Source organism: Scleropages formosus, chromosome 5 (genome assembly GCF_900964775.1).
Source record: "Scleropages formosus chromosome 5, fSclFor1.1, whole genome shotgun sequence".
Classification (NCBI taxonomy): domain Eukaryota; kingdom Metazoa; phylum Chordata; class Actinopteri; order Osteoglossiformes; family Osteoglossidae; genus Scleropages; species Scleropages formosus.
Window position 1 is genome coordinate 36,736,657 of NC_041810.1, and position 9,346 is coordinate 36,746,002.

The window sequence follows — 9,346 nt, forward strand, 5'->3', positions numbered from 1 at the left end:
TGGTGTCATGGACAAAGATAGAAAAATAAGACATTCTAAAATAATTTTCCTTTTCATTTTGGTTCCTGCTTTTAATGTTTCATGTGTTATTTCAATAAGTTTATGCTGAAATGGCTATTCCTTTCTTTTTTTTACCAGTACCAGTCAAAATCTCATAAGGCAGGCCATACCCCCCAACTGCATTGTTAGCAGACTAGTGTGGCTATTGTTAGCATATTGTCCTCAACTTTAATGGTAACTGCAATGTGTGTAGCCACCTCAAATTAAATTTTCAAAGGTTCCCTGACTCTAGTAAGAAATATGATCTGAATTTCTTCTATCTCCAAAAATCCTCTGTCCTTACTCTATTTGCAATGAAGTGATACTTTGGAGGGGGGTGCGGTGGCGCAGTGGGTTGGACCACAGTCCTGCTCTCCGGTGGGTCTGGGGTTCGAGTCCTGCTTGGGGTGCCTTGCGATGGACTGGCGTCCTGTTCTGGGTGTGTCCCCTCCCCCTCTGGCCTTATGCCCTGTGTTGCCGGGTAGGCTCTGGTTCCCTGCGACCTCGTATGGGACAAGCGGTTCTGAAAATGTGTGTGTGTGTGTGTGTGTACTTTAAAATGGCAATGACACTAAGGGCATGTGGACTTATTATATTCTGACAAGTGTCTCAGCATCCTCCCCCTGACAACATTCAGTATCTTCTCCTTCAGACCTCATACGGTCACCATCACTGGACTCCACCAAAAGGTACGGAAAATAGTTTCAGTTCTATACCTCAAGACAATGATAGTACGCTATTCTATTTGAAATTCTGCATTTGTTCTTCCAGGGCATGTTGACCCAGGGGAGGATGACATGACCACTGCCCTTCGAGAGACTAAAGAAGAGGCAGGTCTTAAAGCAGAGCAACTTTGAATCATTGACAGCTTCCTGAGGGAGTTGCACTACAAGGTGCAGGGAAGAGCAAAGAGGTTCTGTACTGGCTGGCTGAGCTCAGGGACCCAGAAAATCAAGTTACCTTGTCAAAAGAGCACCAGGACTACCGCTGCACTGGGCTGGAAGAAGCCTGTCTGTGCACTGGCTCAGTATAAAAAAATGCAGAACACACTTCGAGATGCACACCACTTTCTGACAGCAGGAGGAAGTAAACTGGGTGGGAGATGCCACTCAGGATTAGTAGATGTTTCCTAAATAAACAAATAGATAAAGATAAAAAATTTAGCTAGATATAAATTTAAAAATGAAGCTAACTTGTCATCAACTTGGGAAGAAAGAGGCTTTCAGAAAACTGAGCAATTATGATCATATTCAATCCATCAGTGATTCTATCATAGTAGAGAAGTATGCAAAAAGTATGCTATAGAACAGGGGTGTCCAAACTACGGCCCGCGGGTCAGTTTTTATTGGCCCGCAGCAAATTCTGAAAATATAATTGAATATGGCCCGCACATGGCGCTTGAGCTCAACTCTGTTGCACTTCTCAGTTTCAACACTAGATGGAGCCACACTTCCCTGCGCTGTCTGAAATCAAGTCTGCTTTTCCAAAGGCAGACCTTTCTGCTAAAAAGGAGAAATATGCTTCTGTAATTACATCTCTCGTGACAGAATTCAACCAGCGTTTTCAAGATTTTTCTGTCATTGAAAAACAAATCAAGCTGTTCTCGACCCCCTTCCTGGTGGATGCAGAAGAAGTGGAGGAGAGTCTGCAGTTAGAACTGATTGAAATGCAATGTGATGATTCTCTGAAGAGTCAACATCAGCTTCTCTCCCTCCCTGACTTCTATCAGAGTTTGGATCATGCCAAGTTTCCTCTGATGAGACGCCACGCAAAAAGAATGATGAGCCTGTTCGGCTCAACATACATATGTGAACAAACATTTTCTCTGTTAAATCAGAACAAAAGCAGACTGAGATCCAGAATGACTGATAGCCATCTCTGTGAAGTCCTTCGTGTCTCAACCACCAAACTTTCTCCTGACATCCCAGCCATCCTTCAATCCAAAGGACAGCATCACTGCTCCCACTGAGAGCAATGTTCTTCACATTATAGGTGAGTTAGAAATACACACAGTAATCATGTGTCAATATGTCACCTCTTGTGTGTGGCCCGGGCCTTTGCTTATTTTTCTGTATTTGGCCCTCACCAAAAAAACTTTGGACACCCCTGCTATAGAATATGATTAATTTCTTTAACTACATCATAGCTGCCAACCATTCTAATTTTCTCTGAATTTTTTCAGATTTTCAACACTGGGTAAGAAACTTAAGATTTTTGTTGCTGAATTCCTTTTTCCAAAATAATAAAAAAATAAAAAATCACCACACATACCACCACCTCTGAGACACTTGTCTCCAATCCGTCTTTTTTAATCAACCATTTCTGTGGACACTTGCTTCTAGGCATGAGCATCATACTTGCACGACACGATCGTTTCGTAAAACCGATTACAGCTCTGGTTCCTGCATGAGCATTGCGAACTTCTGTCCTCATGTCTAGTAAACCTGCTCAAAAAAACAGTTTTGCAGAAGTTTTCGGTGAAATACAAAGATCAGTTGGCATTTATAGATGTTTCTAGGCAAGAACAATATTTTGCATTTTGCAAAACATGCAGATTCGACATGAGCATTGCACATGGTGGAAAACATTACGTAACTTCATATGAAAAAACTATCAAGGACTCGCAGAACGTGGCTGTAGGAAACCGCAAAAAACTACACTGCATATTTATTTTTTTAAGGAAAACATAATCAAAGCAGAAGTATGTACAACTGATTAATTTGATTATACAATTTTGGTTACATTGAAGCTTGTCACTCAATTTAGCATTATAAAATTAAATTGAATTGCATTTTATACAGGGATGAGAATCATCCAGCTTTTTTTTTTTTATTTTAATTGGGCATTTATCGACAAAGTACAGAAGTTTGGCACCCTGTCCTTCGACAAACTTGCCCATGCCATCTTGGGAATCCTTCCACTGCTGCACAGCAGTGCTGCATGTGAAAGAATTTTCAGGCAGATTAGCAAGAATAGAACAGATTTCCATGGATCGCTCAGTAGTGACATGACAAATTGTTCTGTAGCCAAGGTCCATGTTACAGCCAAACATTCTCAAAAGACTTTCTGCTGACTGATAAGTCTGATACTTCAAAGCAAGTGAAATGAACCAGGAGCAGTATTGTGGTTCCATCGTGCTCAGCTGTTCCTTGACTGTAGTACATTATTTTCAGTGGTTGCATGTTGGATGCACATTTCTGTGATTGTGTTGCATTTGTGGTTGTAACTTTTTCACTCAGTTGCACTTGGTATTTCAGCAATGTAAAACTATATGACAATAAAAGCAACAGTGATGATGATGATGATGATGATGATATGATAATGATATCCACCCCCTGGTTCCCAATTCCTATTGGCTGTTACATCCGAAGGGGACAGCTGCTAGTGTAGTGGTAAGTGCTGCTGCCTTTTTACCCAAAGGTTGCAGGTTCAAATTCCACCTTTAGGTATATTACTCTTGAGCAAGGCACCTGCCGTAAACTGGTCCTGTAAAATAGGTATTTTAACATTGTAAGTTGCTTTGGAGAAAAGTGTCAGCTAAATGAGTAAGTAAAATTAAAAATGTATGTTACACCTCCATGTCGCTTTTTTGTAGTTATGATCCTTGCACCATCTTCGATGTATCAGAAAGTGTCATGGTTGCAGGCAGAGTCATTCCATGTTTGACAATATACAGAATGTATTCTTAGCTCATTTAAAATGTAGTCCCGGTTCTGAAATTTTGAAAAATGACAGTTTTCAAAATATTTTGGTTAGCAAACATTTTATCACTCTTTCAGACATTCATGCAGACATACAACATACATACAATAATACACAGGGAAAGATGTTCAACCCCTCGTGCCAAAATCAAGGGGGGCTAGACATAAACCAACCACGCCGCAATATTCCATCCCTCCCGAAACCCCACCAAACAATTCCCTTCAAAAAAAAAAAAAAATCAGCCCACATCATGGGCAAACACCATCCTCCTTGCCGGGAGCCACCGCGTGCACTTCGTTGGGGTTGTCAAGTGGGCACCTTCCTTCGTTGATGTTTCATTGAATTGAGCCCACGACACCTCCAGAAGGCTCAACGGCGAGATCTGGCATCCCAGACCCACCCCCCTCCATGCCCACAGTGCCATCCCAGCGACTCCACCCACAAAAAACCCACCCCAACCACCAACAACCAACCAATACACCACATCAGCATATGGAGGTGACAACAAAACTCAAACCATTGATGTTCACCTAGGCGAGTACTCCCCACTCAAGTGTGCTTCCCCCAAACACCCTGGTGCCTTTTCACCCACAACCACTGACTGGATCTTTCTGCTGCCTCTGACAAGCCTTTAACGGCTGCTCTTAACGACTGACCCCTAAAACCAAACTCCAACAGTAGCGACGTGGTTGATTTTGCAACAAACCCTCTAGTACCGATCTCCACTGGTCTAATAACGCACTGCCAGCCTCGCTCCCTCACCTCACCAGCCAACTCAGAGTACTTCAATTTCTTCCTCTCAAAGGCATCTTCCAATGAGTCTTCGAAGGGTATTGTTAATTCGATGAAGTACACTATCCGTGCGCCCTCGGAGTACAGCACAACATCGGGTCTCAACGCCGTGATCGCAATGCACTGCGGCATCTGCAGTTGTTTTCCCACGTCCGCCACCAACTTCCAGTCACGCACTTCACCCCATTTAAAACTCGTATCACCACGACCACGCACGTGACTTATAGCACTCTCCCCCTCCCGCACAAAGAAATAAGCTTATTCTTCCATACTGCGGAAGTGAATTAACTTCAACCCGCTTGTTCTCCAACAAGCATGCCAAGGATCTTAACACTTCATATGCCTCCAAGTATATCTTCCCTGAGATAAACTAACCTTACATGCAGATAGAATGTGCCTCAAAGAGGCTATACCACCGCACAAGCTGCAAGTCGGCTCTGTACCTACCCAGCGATTAAGATTCTGCGGAGTAGGAAGAACATCGTAGGTGGCTCCGATGAGAAACTTAATACGACCGGCGTCCATCGCCCACAGATCACGCCAGCTGATCAGACAGAAAAGCCTCATGAATAAAAAAAATGTCAAACATACTAATCATCATATATTATAACTAATTGTTTACAGAAATGTTTGACATTTGAGCGTGGACAAAATAACAGAAACACCACGTCGAGGTCCTAGCGCCAGTAGCTGCCCATCACTTCTGGGCATTCTGGATAGAAAAGAAAAACTTTAGCAAATTTTTACAGTTATTTATAACATTACTACAGTTGCTAGGAGCTGATAAGTTGCTGTCCAGGTTTATATAGGCTGATCTTGTGCACCATGGCACACAGTCATCAGTTTCTGTCAATGTAGAGTGCTGTTATTGTGGCCAGTCAACAATAAAAACAGTAGTTTATGACATTAACGGGACTAGACAGTTTTATACTGAAAACAACACATATTAGTCTTAAACCTGAAATTAAAGGCTGAGACAGATAGGAAGTCGCTGACAATATGTGGCAAACTGTTCCAAAGTTCAGGAGCTCTATAGCTAAAGGCACACCCTGCTGCTGTTGGGATCTTATTAATCACAGGTACTTTAAGGTAATGGGTATCTGATGAACAGAAACAACGTTCTGTAATATAAGATTATAGATTGTAAACAAAAACACATAGTGGAGTGATTTAAGGCTGGCTAGGGAATTAATCTCAGGTGCATCTTGGCACTGCTGTCCACAAAAATAAGCAAGGTCTGCCACCGTGGGGCAGCACGGTGGCACAGCGAGTAGCACTGCTGTCTGTGTGGGTTTTCTCCAGGTGCTCTGGTTTCTTCCCACAGTCCAAAGACATGATGTTCAGGTTTACCCACCGTATGTGAGTGACAGGGAGAGTGTGTACCACGGATGTATGGATGAGTGACCCAGTGTAAGTAGTGTACAGTACCAGCAGTGTAAGTCACCTTAGTGAATGAGGTGTGTGGGCTGGTAACACTACATAGTATTCATTGTAAGTTGCTTTGGAGAAAAACATCTGCTAAGTGAATAAATATAATTAGACTACACAAAACAAGCAAGAATTCTTCAAAGGGGAATATTTTGCTAAGATGACCAGGTTTTCACCCGCAGTTAAATTTCCAGAACCTTCCACAGATTGCAGGTAGGTACAGTTTGTACCCTTGATTCTTCGGCTGAGTTCTAGTTCCTCCTCTTCTGCCCTAGTGGGGGCGTTGCAGTTTCATTTCTGCTGGGAGTTCCAGTGGCAGCAGCAGAGAGGATAGAGGGTGCAGTGCTAACAACTATTTATTTTCACAGACTGTGGCATCTCCATCTCAAGGTCTGTGTCAGCTGTCAATGCAGTACCAGCAGTCAGAATTAGACCCAAACATGCACCCAAATGTTGCAAAGAAGTACCCTGACCCTGAGACAATTAGCTGACAAAAAACAATAACCAAAGACAAGAACAAAAACAAAGACACGTGACCACAAAAAAAAAAGCAATATGAAACCTGTCAAGAAATCTGAACAAACACATTCAGCCGCTGTTGCAAGCCACCACTCGGGCAGCAACATTTTCACTATAGCTGTGGTGTGATGTAGGATCATGTGGCAAGAACATTTAAAAGCATTTCGCCTTAAATTCCATGTGTGTGTCTCAAGGCAAACAAAGGAATCTGTCCCCAGTGAGGAGACCGATACGTTACATTCATTCAAGATACACGGGACAAGATGTTACGCCCCATGCGCATATTGCAATGGCTGTCTGCACTGAAAAAAGAGCAATAATAGAAACGTATCTCTTTATGTGCAGGGTAGCTTCTGTAAAACTCTTGGATAGAGCAATAATAAATCAACAGCTAAATTGAACTAGGTTCTATTGCACTACAAAGGTAACATTTCTACATATTAATATTTCACATTTGACAGCTAATAAAGTCTGCTAACAGGATTTACATATTTACGCATATTCCACACTATGCACTCTTTCAAGATGACATCCTTTCATTTCTTTATTTTTCTTCTGATGCCTTCTTCTCACCCTCCTTTCCAATGAAATCCTTCTCTCCCTGCTTCTCAATCCACACTCAGAGAAAGGCAAGCATGGGGGATGTATGAGCAGAATGAGCAAGTTATCTCAAGGTGGCTTTGTGGATTGCTGAACTAATCATAGTCCAGACAGACAAGCACAGGAGTATGAAAGCAGAACAGCAAAAATAGAAAAAGTAGCAGGAAGAAAGACATGGCACAGTTGAGTGCACAAGCAACTAGCAAGGATAATACACACACACACACATTTTCAGAACCGCTTGTCCCATACGGGGTCATGGGGAACCGGAGCCTACCCGGCAACACAGGGCGTAAGGCCGGAGGGGGAGGGGACACACCCAGGACAGGACGCCAGTCCGTCACAAGGCACCCCAAGCAGGACTCGAACCCCAGACCCACCAAAGAGCAGGACTGTGGTTCAACCCACTGTGCCACCGCGCCCCCGCGAAGATAATATTTTTAAAAAAAAAAAGAAATTATTCCACAAAAGGAAACAATAGAAGTTGGCATCAGACAGCTAATATGACCAGTGAAAAATGATGATGAAGTTTGACATTAGTTGAGCTGACAGTAAAAGTTATATTCTGATTACTAAAGCAAGCAACTGTTAAACAGCTGCTTTTCTGAGCTGCTAAGCTGCTACTCACCTAAATAAATCAGATCAACAAAGGCCCTGGCATCTTGCCTGACTCCTTACTACCTTCTTCAGGATGAGCTGTCTGTACTAGGAGATCAAGTGTATGGGACCAGCTTGGGCTATATTGCCAGTCGCATTGTGCAGTAATTGAAGCTGCCCTTGCACATGATATCCCTCTTTTTGTGACGAGATCAAAAAAATGTCTGCACGAATCAGTGTCTTGGAGTTGGAGTCGGAAGCAATTACTGGGTTCCTGGAGGGGGAGTCGGTAAAAATGTACCGACTCCGATGTACCCAGTAATTATACCATATACATAATAGATAAATGTAAGTCGACCCCCAAAAATTAGAGGTGTAGTATAGGTTTAGGCCTATATTTGCTGGATAAGTTGACCCCCAAACTAACGTGCAGCTTTTGGGCAGTGCCGTGGTGTTGGAGTCAGATTTGAAGGTTTTGTGTACCAACTCCACAGCCCTGACATGAATGGACTCATGAGCTCAGACCAGTGAATTAATGAGTACATTGCGGTGTGGAAGACAGAAGGTTTGCAGCAAGTCTAAATCTGTACGAAAAGAAAAGCACAGGTCACTTTTTGAACAATCACTACATGTAATGCATACTGTGGCACGCAGCGCTGTGGGTTTGGAGGGAGCAAAGAAGAACGCAGAGGAAGCGTTCATAACAAACAGTTTATTCAAACAACAGCACAAGAGAAAAAATGCTCTCAATCCAAGGACCCCTTTTCCTCCAGGACCTGTGCTTACAGCCAGCCTTCCTAACCTGCTTTACCACCCCTTGGCTCTCCTACACAGTGGCAGACACAGTCAACCCACCATTTCCCCCCGAAGTGGCCCCAGCGGTTACAGACATTATTTACAGATTTCCCACAATGCAACTATTTACATTAAATCAGTAACGCGGGTCGTTACAATACTCCAAAACAGTATACTACAAGAATGATTCTAATCTGCATTTTTATTTTTGTCGAACCAGTCAAACATGTCTTAAATTGGGATTGAGTTGTAGGCTCTTCATCGAAACAGTGTTCTCATTTGAGCCTCTTCCTTGGGCTCCAAAACAGTAATAAGATTAAATATTAAATAACAAACAAAACACTGGTAGAGTATTTGACTAAATGAAATGGAAGAGAAATTTACATCCCATATTACCAGAGGTTATTTTAAAATGGTTCTGCTGTGAATATTCTGTTTTTGCACCACAAAACAGGACGCATAAAAACATATATAATTCATTTAATAATTGGTAATAGTAAACAGAATGTATACTTTTTATACAGTAAACACGGAGTATATATAATAAACACACACACACACACACACATTTTCAGAACCGCTTGTCCCGTACAGGGTCACGGGGAACCGGAGCCTACCCGGCAACACAGGGCGTAATAAACAGAATATTAAAAACGTAAGCAGTATTTAGCGCATACAGTGCAAAGGACTGGGGTGTCACACCTAAGGAAAGCAAGCGTTCCAACATAACTTTATTTTTTGTGAAAATGAAATACGGGGAAAGAAGACGTAGGCAGCGCGTGACGGCGGTTCCGCGTTTGCCATTGGCTGGAGGAATCGTCATTCAGGCGAAGAAATGACGTCAAACAGGAACAAGTCTGAGGAAGTGGACCGA

At 42.6% G+C, this 9,346-nt stretch overlaps 1 pseudogene; it reads left to right on the forward strand.

Moving 5' to 3' along the window:
* Positions 1–604: 604 nt before the first annotated feature.
* Positions 605–1,326, forward strand: LOC108920394 (bis(5'-nucleosyl)-tetraphosphatase [asymmetrical]-like; annotated as a pseudogene).
* Positions 1,327–9,346: the final 8,020 nt, after the last annotated feature.